Consider the following 20348-nt stretch of genomic DNA (forward strand, 5'->3'; position numbering starts at 1 on the left):
ATTTAAGAGAGGATTTCATCCCTGTTTGGAACAAATCCTTCAAACCTTCTAGAAAACAGACCAGCTCCAAGTGTGTACACCAAGCAGGACTGTCTCACTGGCTGCCCAGATACCACCGACGGGCAGCAGTGGCAGCGCTTTGCTAGCAAGGCCGGAGCCACAGGCCCCAGTGGGCCACAGGCCATCTGTGAGGTTGGCGGTTGCCCTCTGGGAGCCCTGCCCCAGCACCAGAGGTCCTGCACCCACCAGGAGGCCCCTACTCTGAGATGGTCTCTCAGGGACGACAACTCAAAGCTATGAGCCACGTGAATCCCAGGAAACAAAAGTCATAGGAGTCCCTCTAAAGAGCTGCTAATATCAATGAACTTAGGAAACTCCCAGAGCTTGGATGATTTCTTAACTCAAAACAAGACAGTCTGAAAGGAGGTTGGAAGCCCAGCTGCAGCACAGCTCCAGGATTGGTAGCTAGCAGTCTGGGCTTTCAGGCCCGCAAACCTTTTAGGTCTCTCTGAGACAGACCTGAGCTGCTACCAGTTGTGTATGGGAGCTAAGGAACCAGCTCCCGGCCTCCTCAGCTCTCAACTGGGTGGTCCAGCTAGCAGGAAAACAAACATTATCAAAACTCTTCCTGTGCTCCTCCATCTCTATAGATTACTTCGAATTTGACCAACAGGAATTTGCGGGGCGGAAAGGATTCTCTTGGGAAACATCCAGTCGAGCCCAATTTCCACTTCCCTCAAGAAACATAGCTATCTCCAGCAAACACAGCCTCAGACACACCTGAAAGCAGAAAGTGAATGCTACTGAAAAGGCATTCCTTTCTCAGGATTCCCACACTGCTAGAGAATTAGTGAGAAAACAAACCATATCTGACAGATATTAATCACATCACTTGATACACACACACCAGGTGTGCTGGAGATGAGATGGCAGAAGAAATGATACAGAATAAATTGTTTTCAAGTGTGCTTTTCACACTAGAAAATCCTGTAGCATATGTGTTGTTGTTGTTGTTGTTCTTTTAATAATTGTTAGTCATTCTTTCATCAATGAATTTTAAGTTAATATTCTGATGTCAGTTCTTTGGAAAGAAGAAAAAAGGTTTGTTCGGGAATGACAAAATACTGCTCAGAGAAGAGCAGTGATAACACACCTGCAATTTGCTTTGAAAAATCACCTACAGCCCACAAATAAAGCTCTTGAGAACAGAGCAAAATATAGCCAGTATCACCTTTAATAGCAGGCAGCATTCCCATATCAAACACTTTCTCATCACCCCAGCAGTCCACAAGGAGCATTGCTTATCAGGGTCAACCCAGAACTGCAGGCCAACTTTGGGTTACCAGCAAGGATGTCAGAAGCCACAGCACAGGATCTGAGGCACTGTGCATTAGCTCCCCAACAGCAGGTGGTTTTGCAGCACTCCAGTCTAGGCAACTTAGCAGGGAAAAAGAAAAGGAACAAAAAAAAAGTTACGGTGTGAACATTCCTCCCCCCGAGGAGACCTTTCTTGACTCCCTGGCTGAGCACCAGCCCATCTGTTTGTTTTTGTATTTGCAGGTAAGCATGGCAACAGCTGGAGTGAGGTCACTGAAGAAACGTTTAGGTTAATGTAATCATTTCATCCCTTTGAAATACAGCATGTCTTGCCAGCAAGGCCACACACTGGAGAGACAAGATATTTGTTTAAGAGCGAGGGACCTTGTTCTTCTCTTCACTTCTGCTTGTTTTGTATTAATGCATCTCGGTACATTTCTGCGTTTGAAGGAAATTTCTAGAGACAGGCAGAGGCCCAGTGATGCCAAGACCCAATAAAATCTATACCAGCAATACAGGTGATTGAAGAAGTGTGCATACAGGAGAAAGAGAGCTCTGCCACCTTCCCCAGCTGCAGTTACCAAGAGGAGGGAGCGATCTGGCTGATCCAATCCTTGACCTCCAATAGCTCCAGTTCAGCATCAGTTCCCACCTAAGTCCCTGACTACACCATCCACAGTCACAAAGACGGGGTTGGCCCCGTCCAGCCTCAGTCTCCAGCACCCGTACCACATTGCACCTGCACCATACCTGCTCACAGGCAGTCTGCTGCCCCATAGCCAGCAGAACACAGAGGAACTCACTCAGGTGTGACCTAGAAGCAGCAACATCCCCGAGCTCTCAGAGCTGGACTTTATCTATTTATAGGCAGATGCAACCTGCATCAAAACCAAAGGGAGAAGGACTTAGGAACTATGCAGGAAAATGATGGATCCTACTTTTGTTACTTGGATTTCCACTGTAATCTAGCAGGCAGCTTCAGCACTCAGAACAATGGAAGTAATGTACATAGTCTTCATTGCACTGTCCAGAAGAAACATATGTTATTTATTGACTGGGAAATAGAAAATTGAAGCATACCAACTCTCTTAATACTGCAAGGACATGATTTGATAACCAATGAAGTTTTTTTTTTTCATTATCTTTAATAAGTTTTAACAATCCAGATCCATAGAATTACTTCTTTATTAAATCAATGACAGAGCTATAAGCTATTTAGCAATAGTACTGGTAGTGCTGTTTATTCAGGATACATATCAACTGCTAAACACTTTTTTCTTTTCTCTCTCCTTCCTCTTCCGTTACTTTCATATTTGTTGTCAACAGATCTTTTTTGTATCTATAACTCTGGAATTCAACAAGTCAAAACACTGATTAGAATCAGAAACTAAGATTTTAGTGATAAGCATATTTCCTGTTTAATAAAAAGCAATTGAACCTTTATTTGAAATATATATATATATATATAAATCACATTAAAGGTCAAAACAAACATCGTCTTCATTATAGACACTGATAAAACCACCCGTGATTTTCAGTGGCATCCAGATTCAGATTTAATGATCAAGCTGATAACCATGCAAGAGAAGAGTATCAGGATTTGTACTGGAAATTCAAGCTGACACTCTGACGTTAACTCATGCTGTGGTGCTTTTTGAAAGGGAGGGGAAGGAGCAGCTCTTCTCAACAAGATGAGTTCATACTGAAGTGTCAACCCGTATTTTCCTGTCCTTCCTTTATGTGGTTTTATTAAACATTGCTTGAATATGTTCCAAGGTGGTTAAATATTTAAAAAGGGGCAATTCCTTGCATTAGGCAGAGTGCAATCAAAATTATTCCATTTCAGAGGGACAATGCCTTTACTCATGCAAAGTCTGCAAGACTTGTTTTAGTGAGAACTCATTGCTTTTCAAGGGAAAAAAAAAAAAAAAAAAAGGCCGGCTTGTATTGCCTGTTGGTTTATATCCAGTGATCCTTAAAATAACAGAAAATGTATTTTTCAAATGCTCAATTTCCACCAGAAACTAGGCTTGCCAATATGGAAAACAAAACGTGAGCTCCTGATCTTGCAAGATCTAAAGACGAATATATGTTTTATTTTGATATTGCCATGAGTTGCTTAAATGCATAATGCTGATGAGATTGTTTGTCTGATTTTAATGCAGGTAATGTACTCGGAGCTCAGTGATCCAAGAGAAAATTTCCCAGCAGGCCACACTTGACAAGCAGGTGTCACTCAATCATGCACGTTTTCACCTCCCTGAGAGGACAGATGGTCCCAGCCTACTTAGCAATTCCATCCTCTGTTGGCAGCCCCCTCTCCAATGCAGTGCCATAATAAAGATGCTCTGAGATTTGTGCTAATCTGTGGTCTTTGGGGTAAACTGTAAACAAAGTGTGTAGAGTTATCGTTTCTCATTATGAGCTGGACCTCTTATCTTCTTCTCTGCCTATAGCATATAGATATCTTTAATAGCCTATACCCCTGGACTCAGCTTTCATGGAGATTAGTTTCTATCATTTTAAGCACCACAGAATTACTTTGTCTGCGGAGACTTGACCTAATCTGTTTGAGGCTTTTACTATAAAGACAGTAAGACTGCCTTTTTTCTCCAAATTAGAACAATGACTTAAATTGGCAATAGCTCCTGTTGCTGAATTTTATGCATATGCATGCATTATACTTGCTGATTTCCTGCTCTAAGATAGAAGAGGTAGCGTTATTTCTCTCATCATCATTCAGCAACAAGAACAGCAAGGACTGGGAGGGGAGGAAATAAAAAATCCTTACATCTGAACACAATGTTGAGGGGGGTTATTTGTCGATTCTTTTTTTTCACTGCTGTGATACGTTTCCACTGCATCCAATTCCCCCTGTGTAGAACAAAGATTATCTTCTCCTCACAATCTGACAAGTGCAGGAGGGGAAAAAACAGACAGAGAGAAGGGAGCGTGTGCAAGAGTTCCCAGAGTCAAGTCTGTGCCTCCTGTAATTTGTGCCATTAGGGAATTTTCCAGGACTTTCTACATGCAGAAAGGAAAAAACAGGTCAAAGGTTCAGAGTCCTCATAACACTATTCAAAGCAAAGCCAGAGCTGCTTCCAGCACCAGCATGTGCCACAGAATGAGGTTGGAAGGATATTACATCATTAAAATGAATTATCCAAACGCATGCCTCTATCACAATTTTAAGTCCCTTAATCTCACCCTTCACTTGTAACAGAGATTACATGAAAAATGATGAGCATCGTACTTCAGCTTTGGCCTGTGCCAGACACCTGAAGGGAGGGGTCTAAGAAAGATTTACAGTGATTTTAATGTGCTTTGGATCCAGTGAGAGCGCTTGGATAGACAGAACTCAATTGATGTAAAAGGGATTTTGTCCACAGCTTAACTCTGAGAAGGAAAAGAAGGACTTTAACCTGTTGAAGCCAGAAGAAAGAACTAAACAGGATTTAAATTGTGTCATTTCAGAATTTCTTGGGTTTGTCATTCTTAGTCACCAATCTTGAAACTCATACACATTCCTGGAAAAGAAGAATACTTTTATGTATGATTTTGTCAAAGGTAACAATACCAAATAAGAGTTGAGAAGAATCAGCTGACACACAGTGGAGTTGATTAGATGACGGTAGATGTCACCACACAACTATAGGAAACATTTTCTTGCTTTCTTAGCACCTACATAAGCACTACATTATTCCTCTTGGGGTAATGGAGGCTTGTAGACCTCGCGCAAGCTAGTTCTTACCAACCAGCAGGACTAGAGTGATGGAAACATCCAAGAGGGGACCACTTAACTGACTTCATCCTCATCGCTGACCCCAAGCCATTAAAAGACTATCAAGCAAGATAGAGATGGAAATGGAAGATTTAAAATAAAAATAAAAATCTTATTAAACATCCTGTATTAATGTCTGACTCAGCCCAGTGATCAGTAGGATATCGTACACCCCAGTGCCTATCTTCAGAATTTAAAATCAGTGAAAGGCCTCTCTAGGATAGCATAATATTTTATTAGTACAGTGACTGAACCACTGTATCCCTCTCCATGTGAACAAATTGCCTGGCTGTTACCTGTATTACAGTGATGCCCAGAGGCTTTAGTAGAGGTTGGAGATTCAACAGGCTCAGTGACATCTGGAGCAGCACATGGGGCTGAGGGCACATCGACACGAGCACATCTAGCAGTCGCAGCCCAGCTCTGCCTGATCAGGAGGGCATAACCCAGATCAGGTCCTGGAGCTATGCAGACACTTTAATTCCCATGTTGAAATATCCTGCCCTCTCTGACTTGCTTATTAGTCTGGGCTCACCAATAGCTGCAGGACTGTGCAATCAGAACTGGCTCAACCTCAGATAGTGAGGAGAGCAGGAGAAAGGGCACAAGACTTACCTTTCCACAGCTGACTGTGGAGATATGCCCTGAGACTGAAGACACTGAGGTTTCTTTTCCGATTTTGCTACCCATCTCCTGGGTCATGGAGCAGACTATTAGCAAGTCATTTCACTTCCTCCCCCATAACTGGGAATGACAGAGAACTTCCTGTGGACAAAAGACACTGCCTCCCTGGGATGCTCACTGGAAGTAAAGAAAAATAAGAAATAACAGCACAGAGTAGTGAGATACCCCACGTGCTAGAATATCAAGATTCTTGCCTCTCAGCTCAGTGCGCTGCAGTCATAAAACTGCACACCACAGCCTGGTCCCTCCAGCACCCACCCACTTTGCCCACACAGCTCAGCAGTCTCCAGTTCTCAGGAGCCACAGCACTGTTTTCACAGACAGCTTGGGCATATGTTCCTTTCTTATTTTTCCTTCCTAGAAATAGAGCCTTGCTCGCTTACTGCCTTAAACATCCAAGTCCACAAAGCATCCCTGCACCTTGCAAACTGAAGCCATGTGACCAGCCTGTGAGTATATTCTGGATAAACCACTTGAAGTTTCTCCTTCCCATCATTAGGAGAGCTCACAGGAAATTAGAAGCAAAGGACTCACAAGTTTATACCACTTCAAGTTGTTGCCAAATATTCCTTTCATCAAAAAGAGGAAATTATTATAGGATTATTTCCTGTAAATTCAAACCATTGTGAAGTGAAATATGAACACAAGATCAGCTACAGTGGGCCACACAAAATATTTGCCTAGACATACCCTGTCTCCAGCAGATGCCCAGGGAAGAATAAGTAAGAACAAGGCAAGTAAATGGGACACTTCTTCCTGAGAGGCTCCTACCTTACATTATTTCAATTTAGGGACTTCTACAACTGAGAGAACAGGATAGAGAATGAACATAGAAGCAAAACCAGCAGATTCACCCTAATAGGATGAGGTAGTAAAATTACTTTCAGACCTATTTGAAAGGATATTCAGAGTTTAAATCAGCAAAAGAGCTAGCATCAGCTCACAGTTTCTCCTAGGAATTATTTTGTCTTTTTTTTTTTAAATTATTCAGTACTATCAACAAAATCTGGTGTTTGTTTTTTTTGTTTGGTTTTGTTTTTTAAATATTATAAGCTATATTTCAGAGGAAGGGACTATATCTTTGTTCCATGTCTAGCAGTGTTCACAAATATAGAACACACCTAGTGAGAAACAATAATGCAATTTCAGAAGAAACATGAATGAAGCATGTCAGCAATAATGTACAGGCAGCACTATACCTTCAGTAATAGGCATGCACCCTCTGGCTCTGAATTAGAAGCTGTATGTGTATGCCTGTGTGCTAACATGCTCACACAAGTACATTTTACACGTGCAAAACCCCCTTCCGTTGTTGAAAGAGGCAGGGCAAATATATTCCTGATCCATTGTGCAGAACAGCATTTTCTTTTTATCCATACACCTGAGGAATGGGGTACATAGCAGGGCAATTGTTTCTTTTCCAAGCTGTTATTCTTTTTTCCATTCTGACCAGTGCCCAATTCACTGAAGCATCTACTGACAGTAAAAACCAACTGTCTGTGATTTTATTCTGGCACAAGCAGAAGGAAGGAAGCAGTGCATGCCGTAATACATTACTCAGTTGCATGTGCTCTCTCTAGCTCACACACAACCCTCTCCCCCTCCCCAAACCTCTCTTCAAATCGTATCCAGGCATGGAAGCAGACTGCCTTCTAACACAGCTGGATTCAGTGACAGCTACAGAAGTGAAACATAACTTTCTTCTCAAACTTATGATGTCTGCCCACTTACATGGAAAGAAACAGATAAATTCCTCAATATGTTGGTATTTAAATACCCCCTTATGCCTCTGGAAGGAGTCATCTGAGGACCATAATCTGGCCTATGAAACGAGGCACAATGAAACCAATGACTTTAAGAGAGAGAAGAATCCTGCAAGACATTGTTATATTTAGGACTGGACCAGGAGAACACAAACGGGAAAGAGGAAAATGTTTCCTGCTGCTTAAGGACTGCAAGGGAAGAGAGAACCTAGATTAGAAAAGTGTTAGGCAGAACTGGTTCTTCACTGCTAAAGCTCCCAGGGAAAGGTGGCCAGTTACTGCTAGTAAAAAGGACGAAGGTGAATAAGGGAAGCTTTAAGACACAAACTGAATAGCTGATACAGAAATCTGCTAGACCAGAGGGAAATAAGAGACTTGGCTGTTGAATTCATTTGTGAAAAGTCATGGGATCTAAGATGATGTATCCAAGAAAGCACAAGGGAATGCACTTTGTATTAAATGGGGAGTCTAAATGGAGAGTCTGGCAAGGACCAGCTCTGGCTGTTACAAATATTGGTGGGCTCTCCAACTCCTCAACAGTTTTGGAGGGGTGAATCAGTAACCAGAGATACCAAAATGGCCCCAAATCCAAGTTCTGTCCCTTATGAAATAACGAAGCAATTCTCGGACAACTCTTACTAGAATGAATACAATACTATGTATTACAGACCTAGTTTCTGTTGACTTCAGAGTGTTGTCAAAGAAGCAGTAAAAATGCAGTACTGCTGGTTAGTGAAGAAAACATATAATCCCCTTGTTTGTTGATCTCTTTTTAAGACAAACTTTACAATACTTGTGGATACAAGGAATGTAATAGCTACAACAGATTTGGATGTAGTAAAGGACTGTTTTTCAATAGCTCACTTTCCTGAAACATCAAACTACTTAAGGAGCTGGGTGGCTGGCTCCCAGATTTCCCCCTTGCTCCCCTGGTGCCCATCACACGGTCCCTCAGCTGGAGAGCTGCCAACTGAGTTGCAGATCTGCAGGCTGGAGCAGAGCGTGGATCCAAAAGACAGGCTAGCTAGGTGGCTGCAGAGAGGTGGTTTGGGAAAGAACAGGACCAGGGCAGCAGCCTCAGCAAGAAGCAATTGGTAAGGCACCACAACCAGCAGGAACTGGGGGAGCTCATAACGCTGAGAGTTGCTGAGCCTCAGCATGGCTCTGCTCTTCGTCAGGTGGCAGATAGGTGAGTTTCTGAAGCAGCCTGGTAGTTCTCAGAGCCGTGGGCTTCCTTCCCTCTGCACTACCCAGATCTTCTTGCTCGAAGACCTCTAATTGCTCTCCCTCAGCCTGAGGGAGTCCTGAAATAGACAAAGTATTTACTGAATCTGAGATAACCTTTGTACCATACTTCAAAGATTTAAAACTGAAAGAGCACTGGAAATTCACCCAGAAGGCAAAAACCATATCTAAAGCTGCAAGCTACCACGTATTAGCTGCTGTCCAACATCTGCCCTTGGGCTGGAACTTTTTCCACTGATAGATCCTCCTGCCTGTGAAGCCTGTGGAAAGGGCAGGATCCTTCACACAAGTGATTCCAGTGGCAGCTTCTTCCTCAGAGACCTCAGTCATCCTCACCGCCTTGACCAGAGATAGCACAGTGCTCGCAGCTGGTGCTGAGCTTACTGACTGAGCTCCTTGTACTCCTGTGAACAAGCGCTGTGTGTAACAGAACAGGCTGATGTTTTCCTTTTCTTTGCTGTTTTAATGCAAACTGACTTCTCACCCACCAGGGTTTTGTTTTAGTCAGAAGGTATGTTATTTGTGTAATTCCTTCTTGCATTTTTTTTTTCCCAAAAAACATCTCATTTAGCTTTTGCTAAGGGAAATTGCGTTATCATTCTCTTTTTATATTTTTTTCCTATGCTTGTTCTTCCCTCAATACAGAAGGTTTTCTATGTGGGAATATTATTAAAAAATACTAGCAATAAGAAAAATAAGGTTTTCTTTTTTCCAAACTACAATAGAATATAACTGTTAAAAGGAGAAAAAGCATTGAAACTATTGATAAAACTAATTTAAAACATTTTCCTTCAGCTAGCCCTGAGAACTTATGAAGTTGTTTCAGATTTAAGATCATTTGGGATTCAGTTAAATACAGTAATTGGTTGTAAGTCCAGCCCATCTATGCTAAAAGCATTGCTGGAAACTCCTCATGTATTTGAAAGGAAGAAGTGAAAGAGAAAGAATAAATTAATATATAGCTCAGAGGTATCATTAGTAGCGACAGCGTGATGTTAAGAACAGGGAAATTTAGGTTAAACAGCAGGAGAGGAGGCTGAGAGCAGTCATGGGTGTGATGAGGAGTGAGAGCCAACCTGTCATCACACAACCCCTGGCACGTCACTGCCAGGGGGCTCTCCCCTTGCTCAGCTCTTCACCTCCTTTTTTTCTCTACGGATAACTTCCTGCCAGTGCTAAATTGCGGGACAGCCCACAACATTTTTAAAAACAGATTGCTCAGAAATGGGAAGTTGTCCTGCTACACTGAAAATCCACACACTTGATAAGAGACTCTGAGGCAATTTTCCTCTTGCTGCTGCCCCTCTGCCATGATCACTGCTCCACGTTGACAGTATATCACAGATGTCCCTACCTCTAACCAAAGGAACTGGGAGGGTGGGGTTGAGTTTCAAGCTCACCTGCCCTTGCTCCTCCTCCCAGTGCAGAGCAGGAGATTTTGAACCTTCCTAACTCTACTAGCTTCATGTATTTTAAGACTTAATCACTTTAACACCAGATGTTGGAAAAAAAAAGAAAGAAAAAAAAAAGAAAGAAAGAAAGGCAGAATTATCTTTCCTCTTTTTTTTTTTTTTTTTTTTTTTTTTTTTTTTTTTTTTTTTTTTAACGGGCAAAATAGCATTTCACTGTTGGGTCTTCTTCAGAAAAAAAAAATAAAATAATTTAAGCACATCAACCTGACATCCACAAAACCTGCTACAAGCAGGGAAGGATTTAAGCACTGCATAATCTTTCCCAGAGACTTTTTCAAACAAAGATGCTGTGGTTTTATTTGGTTTCTATTTAACTCTCCTGAGAGGGCTCTCTTTAAATCCAGGCATGAAAAATACATTCTCAGTCCAGACACAGAGATTTTAGAAAAGAGAAATACAGTGAGACAGCATTTCATTTGCAAGTCTTTTACATTTTAACAGTGTCTATTGCTTTCCACTCAGCAAACACTACTGAAACCACTGCTCCCTACAAAAAAAAAAAAAAAACTTTTAAATTGAAATATTTTAAATAGTGTGTATATATAGTATATATCCAATATAAACTGCCTTAGCACATTTGCAAATGTGAGCACATAGGATGCATGTATTTGTGTCTATGCACAGACACACAAACTATTCAGCAATATATACTCTATATTAATGTGTGTGTCACTGATTCTAAAGATAACGTACATAATTTCAGAAATAACGTTGAGAAAATGAACAGCTGAATGAAATACAAACAGCAAACACTTATGAACAGATACTTGGGAACATTAGAAGGGAAAAAAAACTTAGAGATGAGTTGTGATACATGAGGAACAGAAAGATTTTAGTCATAAAAAGAATTCAAGTTTTTCTAGTATTTAGTCATGTTACTCAGATTCTAAGAAAAGACGGAAAATTGAATAGAAATGACTAGGGTTTGTCTGCATGTTTTGGTGAGCTTTTCTGTAATAATAAATGTAGCTCAGACCCTTTTAAGCCAAGTAATTGTGTCTGGGAGTTCTGTTTTAAATATGCTCTGGGGCATCTCATTGTTCCCACTGAGTGTAAAGTAGATTGTTTCTATGCTTAAGGAACTACAGTGTGTGGGATTAAATAATACACTTAATGAAGAGGCTAAAATGACTGCATTCTTGCTATTTCAAAGGGATTCCGGGAAAGAAAACCACCCAGGATCAGTGAAAACAGACTTTTACCACCTCATATTTTATTAATACACATTCTGTAGTGCACCCTACTTAAAATTGCACTTAAAGAGTATCTAGCTATGAGATTACACACCACTGATTTCCTCAGTATAAATCTGAACATCTCATCTTTCAACTTACTTCTCCTTCCAACACACCCGGTCCTGGCCAGATGAGCACTTGAGGTATGAAAAGAGTGAGTCACATGCTAGTGACCTGTGAAAAAGAAGAAAATTGAACCCCTGTCTCTAAATCCTAGACTATTAACCTAATCATTCAATTATGGCTACAGAAATGACAGGCTCCTGTCTCAAACTTGGTCGTGGCTTTTGGCATGGCAAAAAAAACTCAAACCTTTCCAGAATCCCATACATGTGATGCCTTCCACAGCCCCATAGATGAGCGCATATTACCTTCCATAGCTGTAATGGGGGTGCTGTGCCCAGTCTTCTGCATTTTTTGGATAGGTCACATTGCCACCAATAACCCTTGCCCAACTTGGGCATATGGGAGAGCCCCCAAGTCTGAAGGTGGGAGGCAGCCTGGCAGAGATGCACCGAAGCCACTGCTTCCCCCCAAGCACAAGGGAACCACAACAAGAACTTTTGCCTAGCACTGCACTATCATGAAATGCCACAAACATACTGTTTTGTGGGGGTATTACATAGTTGATTCCTGCAAGCCATTTAGGAGACCCTATTAACCTGCACTACTAGATAAACAAATGCTGAGGCATCAGTGGAGTGATGGCCAAGTTTGGTCTATAAAACTCTAAATGACCTGGCTTCTGACAACCCCAACTCATTGTCCCATCTGAACTTTGCTGCCCCTTTGCATTTGATAAATCACATCAAAGGGGCGTTAGCTGCTGTCACGTCTATTTCAACCACATTTCCACTTTGTCCTACCATCGGCTTCCAATGTTCCTTCAACATACTTTCCTATCTTCCTGCACAGTGTTAGTTTAGGGGATCTCAAACTTTCTTCATATATGGTAAAGTAACAACTATTTCAAAACAAAGGAATCTGAGTTCCTTCCCCACCATACTTGACTCCAGGTGGAGAACAGAAGGACCTGGATTAGCAGCTGTAACACCACAGGGTAGGGGAAAGGAGGTGTTTGCCCCACGTCAGGTTTATGCTTCTTGATGGTGTTTACTTTTGGAAAAGCTGAGGATAAGGCCAGCTCTTGAATATCCTCTTGTCACTTCATGGCATGTAGCACCGTTTGCTCAAGCTTTTTATTTCTGGGCATGTGCTGCATGCTTTGCATACCCCTTGTGCATGCCCCCACTGGCATTTGCCATGTTTCACAGATTGGCAGTGGTAAACATACAGATGTGCCTGTGCTTAATTCTGTCTTTGCTACCAAGCTAGCCAGAAGCAGACAAACCCTTAATTTTTTGGAAGGGGAAGGGGTGGCTATGAGAAAGGAGGAGCTGCAAAATAACTCTACCACTGGCATTGGAACTTCTGTTCCTTGCTGAAGCGCATGGAGGGCACAAGCCAAAGCCATTTAGGCTTTCTGCCTGTCTCTGACTTTTACCCTCTGTTGGGTCATATAGACAGTGTTTAAAGAACAGCTCTACAGCTCTAATGATCTCAATTCTAAAGCTTAATTCCTTTCAGAATTCAACCCAAACTGTAGACATCTGATCTTTGTCTTTCTCAGTATGTATACAGAAGTAAAAATTTCATTTATGAAACTCCACTCTTAATGCATTTATGCATGAAAAATATTCAAGCTGTCTGTCCAGCATGTGCAGATAGTCTCAGTAATTTGTCTCTGATGGCTCAAACTATTGCAATTAGCAAAATCAGACAGTAGGATAGAGCCAACAAAAAAGAAACATTACCTTCTGCTGCCAATGCTTGCATCATCCTACTGAGCTCATCTTATAAAATACCTAAAAGGTGAGCCAGTTGCTTGGGGTCATAAATTGTGCACTTTCTTTCCATATCAGCTACCAAAGTTCACTGTGGACGTTGTCCTGTCTCTGTTACTATAGCTCTTTTTTTCTTTTTTTTTTTTTTTTTCCTGTTTTCCAAAGGGGACAGCTTTGGAATTCTTGTATAGCTCTTGCTGCAATACATTCCCTGCTCTGTGTGTGGTCACTGACCAATAATCTCTGGCAATGGAAGAAAGGGCAGTTGAAAAGTCTTCTGCTACAATCCACATGTCAGCGTGCTGCAAGGACTGCTCAGTCCAGGAAGAAAAAGGGAAGGTGAGTGTGAAGGAAAGGTTCATACCTTCCTGCCCCTGTGCTTACATCTGAGCCTGATCCTTGAGAATTCTGCATGAAACTTCAGGTCACAGGGAAGTTCTAACTTCATGCAAGTCTACCTAGACTTAAATAGACAAATAAATACAACACTACCTGAAACTCAGCAGACTGGTGAGTACATGATGCTATATCTATTGCTTTCTTGCTTCAACATCTTCCGTCCCAAAGAGCCTATGCCAACATGTGACAGCTGGCACAAGAGCTGGCTCAAATGGCTCCATACCAACTGAAAGCCCCCTAATCTAGAGGAATTCACTGACAGTTCCTTACACCCAGGTTCCAGACTCCTTGAGCTTCCTAAGCCAAACACTGAAATAAAATCATATCTACTCACACAAAGCTACTGAGAGAGTCACCTCTGTAACTAGGAGTAGCACTGTTTTTGTTTAAGTTAACATATCAGAAGTCAGGGCAGTAGAATATGATTCAGTAACCTCCATTATAAACAACTATATTTATCCTCTAAAGGTTTTATGGATCCTGACAGCTTTAGCCATGGACTTCACATACCACTCTAACATTAAACTGAGGCATTCAGGGAAAGAAAACACCAGTCTTAACAGTTTCAGAATGCATCTGTAGCTGCAACACACTATCACATTGACTAAACCTTGTCTGCTCTGACCACCATACTATCTGTCACTCTAAAGCTACTGTGGATGTATTGCACTGGCTTATCTGTTCCCCTAAAGCTTGGGGATTTATGGACTGTAAAGTCTATTTGTAAAACCTACAGTAGTGTGAGTGTGAATTCTTCACAATAAATTTTGCTTTCAACACCCTAGGATTTTCCTGCTACTGATTTGTCACATCCTGGACACCTTCTGTGAAATGGAGTCCCATAATATGTGTCCAGAAGTGGGAAGATGACAAATATGCAATATCTGACTAGTGAGATTGTCGCACAACTGTTCTCTGAAGATTTTCACCAATTCTAGGAAGATGCTGGATTCTCCCAGCCATGGACCTTTCCAGTGGAAAGACTCAGTGCACACAGAATAGCATAAGTTGGCACAAAAGAGGAATGGGCAAGTAGCTGAGGGGACTCCGAGTTCTTGTTACCTGATTCTTCTGTGTTTACTTACAAATGTCATGTCTTTATAGATCTAACAGATTTCCTCTGGGTGGCACAAATGAGCATATTCATTGTTCCTCCTAAACACTCTCAGTAAATGTGAGATGTAGATATCATAGTATTGACTTCAGGACCTTTTTAACTGCTGGGGCTGTTAGGTGTTCTGGTGTCATCATGGAAAAAGAGCATGTAGAGGGGGTCACAGTGAGGAGGTAAAGCAGAGGGTATTAGGTAGATGCGGTCTAAGGGTGATAGCAGAGCACTACAGGAAAGAAACAAGCCTCTGTAGAAGTAGTTCTTCTGTACTTATGACAAATTAATATTTGAACTCTTTCATAAATATTTGAACTGAAACTGCTGAAAGTGCTTATGAAGTAAATACTCTAGCTAGAAAATGGATTTAAACTTGAGTTCTCTTTGCAGAACACCTGATCAACTCTTTTTGCACATGGGGGATAGAGAGATCACCAGAGCAGTGCAGTCAATAACACACAACCTGTCCTCCTGTCCACTTGTCCAGGGGTTGCCATCCACCTCTACAAACCACAGTTTTGCTTCTGAAAAAAAGATCTCCTGACCTGTATCTGCAGAAATTGCTGCCTTGTTTCTCAACTCCTGTCATTCCTTTTAATATGTATTGTCAAAGCTGCACCCACTATTTTTTCAGTTTGGGGGGTCACACAACTGAATGATAAGCCATGGGCAGGTGGTAGCAGTGGAAGATATTTCTCTTCCTGAAGTGATGAATGAGAAATGAATCAATCTGGTTGTAGATCTGACTGTAAACTGCACTGCCTCAGATGCATCTGCTTCTTCCTCTGCTTGTGACTGTCCTCCATTCTCCACGCTGCCTCATCAGCACCAGCTTACTGCTAATACAGAGGGGTCTCAACTCCTTTTTCCAGGCCAGAGGCAGAAGAAAGGAACAGAGCTGAGCAAGAGAGAAGGACAGCATAATAAAAGAAGTGGAGGGAGAGAGACTTTATTAACTGGGGTGCTAGCTTTGAACTATAGTCTTTTAACAAGGCAAACTCCAGGCTTGGTCATCTTCTGTCATTACCTCAGAGCGGGAGCCAAGCAGGCCTCTGCATGTGTCTGTATGCATATGGCAGAGCGGCATGGGAAGCCTTTAATAATTAAGTTCAAGTACATTCCTGCTCCCTTCTGAATATGCCCTTTCAGTATATTATATTTGGTGAAGCTGCCAACCCTGTCCCTGTGCCCGTTGTTGCCCTGGCCCTTGGGCAGACCCCGGGGCCTCCCAGCAGGCCACTCCTCCTGCGGGGCCATGGGCCTCCCAGGCTCCCTGCTGCCTCCTCCGCACGGCTCTGGTAGTTCTCTCTCCTTCCCTCTTTAAGTCATCTCAGCTGCAACTGCTGCCACCACAGACAAGTGCACGTTATTATTAATGCATTATTAAATTTTCTCACATTTAGAGCCTTGTCGATGGTACTCACTTATAGACACTGTGGTGATAAGCACTATAGGAATGGCTATAAATAATGAATACTACCCTTCTCATGTCTCTCCCAGTCTCCCAGCTCAGAAGGTATTAGCTGCAAGGCAAATGCAGATCAACTCCATTTTTTTTTTTTATTATTTTTTTTTTTTTTTTACTGATTAAAAATATCAGGGTGGGTAGTTGCCACAAGGTAAGCAAAAGACTGCTTCTGCTGTGGGAGGCAGCCCAAGATACTTGAGAAGCTTCTGTTCTCACCAGGATACCTTCCTGTAAAAGCAGAGCACTAACTCTAATTTGCCTGCCATGTTCCTGCTCCTTGCAGAGCTCCAGGAATTAGACGAGAGATTGGAAAGGTAGAGAAAGGGTCCAAGGGTTCTCTTGGTGTATGCTGTTCCCAGTGCAACTGCACAACATGATTTTTAATTGGGGGAATGCATCATCTCCAGAATTTGCCTGTCATCCAGCAAAGTTCAGACACCCACTGGTTCCATCAGAGCCCAAGACAGCAGAGTGCCACTGCCATTTCAGCTGCAGCCCATCCTACCTCATTAATGCTCACTGTTCATTTTTTCTTTCTTCCCTTTCTCTGTAGCTCCTGCAAATTAATTCTTTGAACACTGTTAACATTCCTGTGCATCTACAGTTCTTGGTTACTTGACCACAGAAAGATGTAGGGGATCTTTGTTATTACCTAAGTGTCTACAGGAGCTTAGAGAGGAAAAATTAGAAAAGAAAAGGCTTCAGGGGAATACTGGGAGATTTTTAAAGAGGTGACAGAAACCCTTCAATAGTTTTGGTCTCACAGATGCCCAAACTAAAATCTAGACTAACGTTCTGGACAAAGATACCTTAAACTCTTCATAGCTTTATAATGGACAAAAGTTCACCATGTGGTTCAGATCTCAAAGAAAATTTTGCAATCAGAATAAACACCAGAATCGGGCTCTACTCTGAGCATCACTGAAGTTACTGATTAAATTTTGCTCATCAAGCAAGTTTTGAGCTGACAGTTCAGATAAGATGTCAGACTTAAACCTAGAATAGGCAGAAAATGGATTTTTAACTTGTAAAAAATATTTGAGATACTGTAAATACTTTTTGTCCAAATGAAGTTAAAATGCTGAAAACAAATTTATTTTCATCAGCCAAGCTCCAGAGCAAAAAATAATAATAAAAAATAAAAAACCAGTTTGGATCAGTTACAGCATTTTCCTTTGTTAATATTGCAATGTTTAATTTTCATTTTTACCTTTTTTTTCAGTTGCATATAGCTAGCTTATTTGTCAATACATATTTTTAAAACAAGAAATGACATTTTTTGCTGAAAATATCCCAGTATTTTCTCAAATTAACATCTTGGGGAAGGAAAAAAAAAAAAAAACTTTTCTAGTTTGAAGTCATATTTCAGTACATCCTTATCTTTTGTCCGTTAGAAACACAGATTCTAATGAAGAAATTGTCATCTGCACCATCTCAGATACAAGCCCTGGAGGCCAGTCACCTCCCATGATATTAAGGTTAAAGTTACTACTGACTTCATCAGAGCAGGAATAGACCTTATCACAGATTCCCTTAGCGTTACCACATGAAATCCGAAGGAATCCAAAATCAACATCTCAGATTTCCCATGCTTGAGTCCTGACTTCACTCCAACCCAGATTCATGCTTGCCAAACATTTGACCTAGGCTCATGAAAGCTTTTTTTTCTTAATATAATACCTTTGCTCGAGCTGCTTCAAAACCTGAAGTGGGTTTGTTTAAAGTTCAGGTTCTCCATTGCTAATCTTTTCTGAAAGACAAGCCGAGTTTTATAACATCATCATAATGAATGAATCTGTCTCAGCAGCCATACTTTGCACTGCTTGGCTGTATCACAGCGCACAAAGAATATGTCCCACCCTGATAGGTTTAATCACCAGCATGTATTATATCACCACTCAGGGTGTATCCTCCTGTGAAGCTAGGTTTAGAACTAACATGGTTCCAAACTTTTGGTCAGCCTAAAGTAGAAGAAAAATGAGTTTCTGCCTGCCTGCAGAAAACTCCTTCGATGCACCCTCAGGAATACATAACAAAAACCACACAGAAATTTGATAATGAACCAAAGCATCCAAGCTTATTTAGCACATATATTCACCCTGATGTCATTTACATCTTTGGTCTCCCTACTTGAGTACCATACATGTTTATTAATAAATGTTCTTATTTACAGTTGTGGATCTCAAACTCAAACCATCAGTACCAAGCCTAATTTTCAGGGGCACTCATCACCCACATTTCCCACCAATAGTGGGAATAGTGTCTCCACCAATAGAGAGAGCTTTGAGAGTGAAAACAAGTCAAACAGATGGGGAACAGTTATCACTCAGCACTCCCAAGATCTGATTCTTCTCTGCACGGGTCATTATCAGCTGCCCTAGAGTTCCTCCAAAAAGCAAGGTACTAACTCAGCAGAGAGAAGGAAAAAAAAGTAGTAGCAGCTGGGCTCAGTGAAATAATGCTGTCAAGATCCCTCTCCTAAAGTGGAGATGGCAATCAGTCTACTCCAATATTTACTTTGTTATCTGCCCATCACAGCAAACAATAATTAGATTACCATGAGTCAGTTTGTTTTCTGGAGAGGTCACGCAATGGTATAAGATGTCCCTAGTGTTGTCTTGATAAGACAATCCCAGCATTTTCCCTTCAGATTGGAAGCATTTTCCATTGCAGTTTTATTGAAAGTGTTTCACCATCCTTAATTACAACAGTTATTGCACAATGTACAAACCAAAGTGAAGGCAGGAAAATATCAAATGCTTTGCATGTTCAACTCGGTGCATAAAGGAGGAATTGCAATTGCATTTTTCAACGCAAAGGGGGAATGGCAGACTTCTCCAAGTGTACAATAACCCTCTCCACCCACCTCTTGTTTGTCGGAGCTTTCCCTACACCTACACCTTTCTCAGGATTAAAGAGGATTAGGTAACTCCTTCCTCAGAAGTTTTCACCAGCTCACACATGTCAGAAGGCCTCAGAAATCATATAAGCTGTAAATGATGATGCTCCCCGTGCTGTACTTTTGGGAGGCATGCTTGTCTGAGATAAATGTTGCTTAGAATACAAGTTATTTCTGCCCTTATCAAGGAAAAATTTTGTATCCTGAGGATTCCCCTGTAAATTAGCCAAGCCCCACTGCTACACCCACTGCTTCCCTACAGCAACACAAAGAATATGGTAACACTCATTAGAGCACATCACCAGGGAAAAGTCTAATTGCTGGATTTACATTTTGTAGGCAACGTGTATTTATACTAATAATTCTATTTTGTGCTGCTTTACTAGTCGGAGAAGAAAAGAGCATATTGTATTAAGCTCCAGCCCCCAAGCACTGAAATAACACTAACAGATCTAGAGAGACGGGCTTTCATATAATTGGCATCTACCCACAGAATGCAGTTGATGATGAAGCATATTTCCAGCAGTTCACAAGAAGGGCATGTGATTCTCTGAGGATTTTCAATCTTTAATATTCACCTATCTTTGGGACCATCTACTCATCTCATCATTACAGCAGTGCTCGTCACTTCACTGACTGAAGTGGGACTGGAAAAATCAGCACTTTAACCTCGCCCATTTGGATCATAAGCATTATTACCCTCAGTGGTCACCACCGGGTTCCCACAGAAAAAATGTCCTATCCACTGTTTACGAAGAATTTCCAAGAAAATAATTTTTTTAAAGGAATAAGAAGCTGTAAAACTCGTCATCCAATCAGAAAGAGTACCGTAACCTGAGACATCCAAATATTTAAAGAGAGCTATACGTTTTCTGTTCATTTTACAATGTCCCCCATTCTTGGTCTCTTAAACATTAAAAACAAAAAAAAAATCCTTCTTCACTGTGTTCCAGTGTGCCTGCTTCCAGCTCCAGCTGACATGAGGAAGAGCTCTGCTGTTGGCAAACCTGCTTTTTTTTTCCCCTCATAATGGGTTCATCAAAACATTTTGCAACCTGCAGAAGGGATTAGATTTGATTCAAGATTTCCGCAGGCTTTAATTTTATCTGAATAGATTCAACTAGACTTAATAT

The sequence above is a fragment of the Cygnus olor genome, chromosome 5, assembly GCF_009769625.2.
Source record: "Cygnus olor isolate bCygOlo1 chromosome 5, bCygOlo1.pri.v2, whole genome shotgun sequence".
NCBI classification, from domain to species: domain Eukaryota; kingdom Metazoa; phylum Chordata; class Aves; order Anseriformes; family Anatidae; genus Cygnus; species Cygnus olor.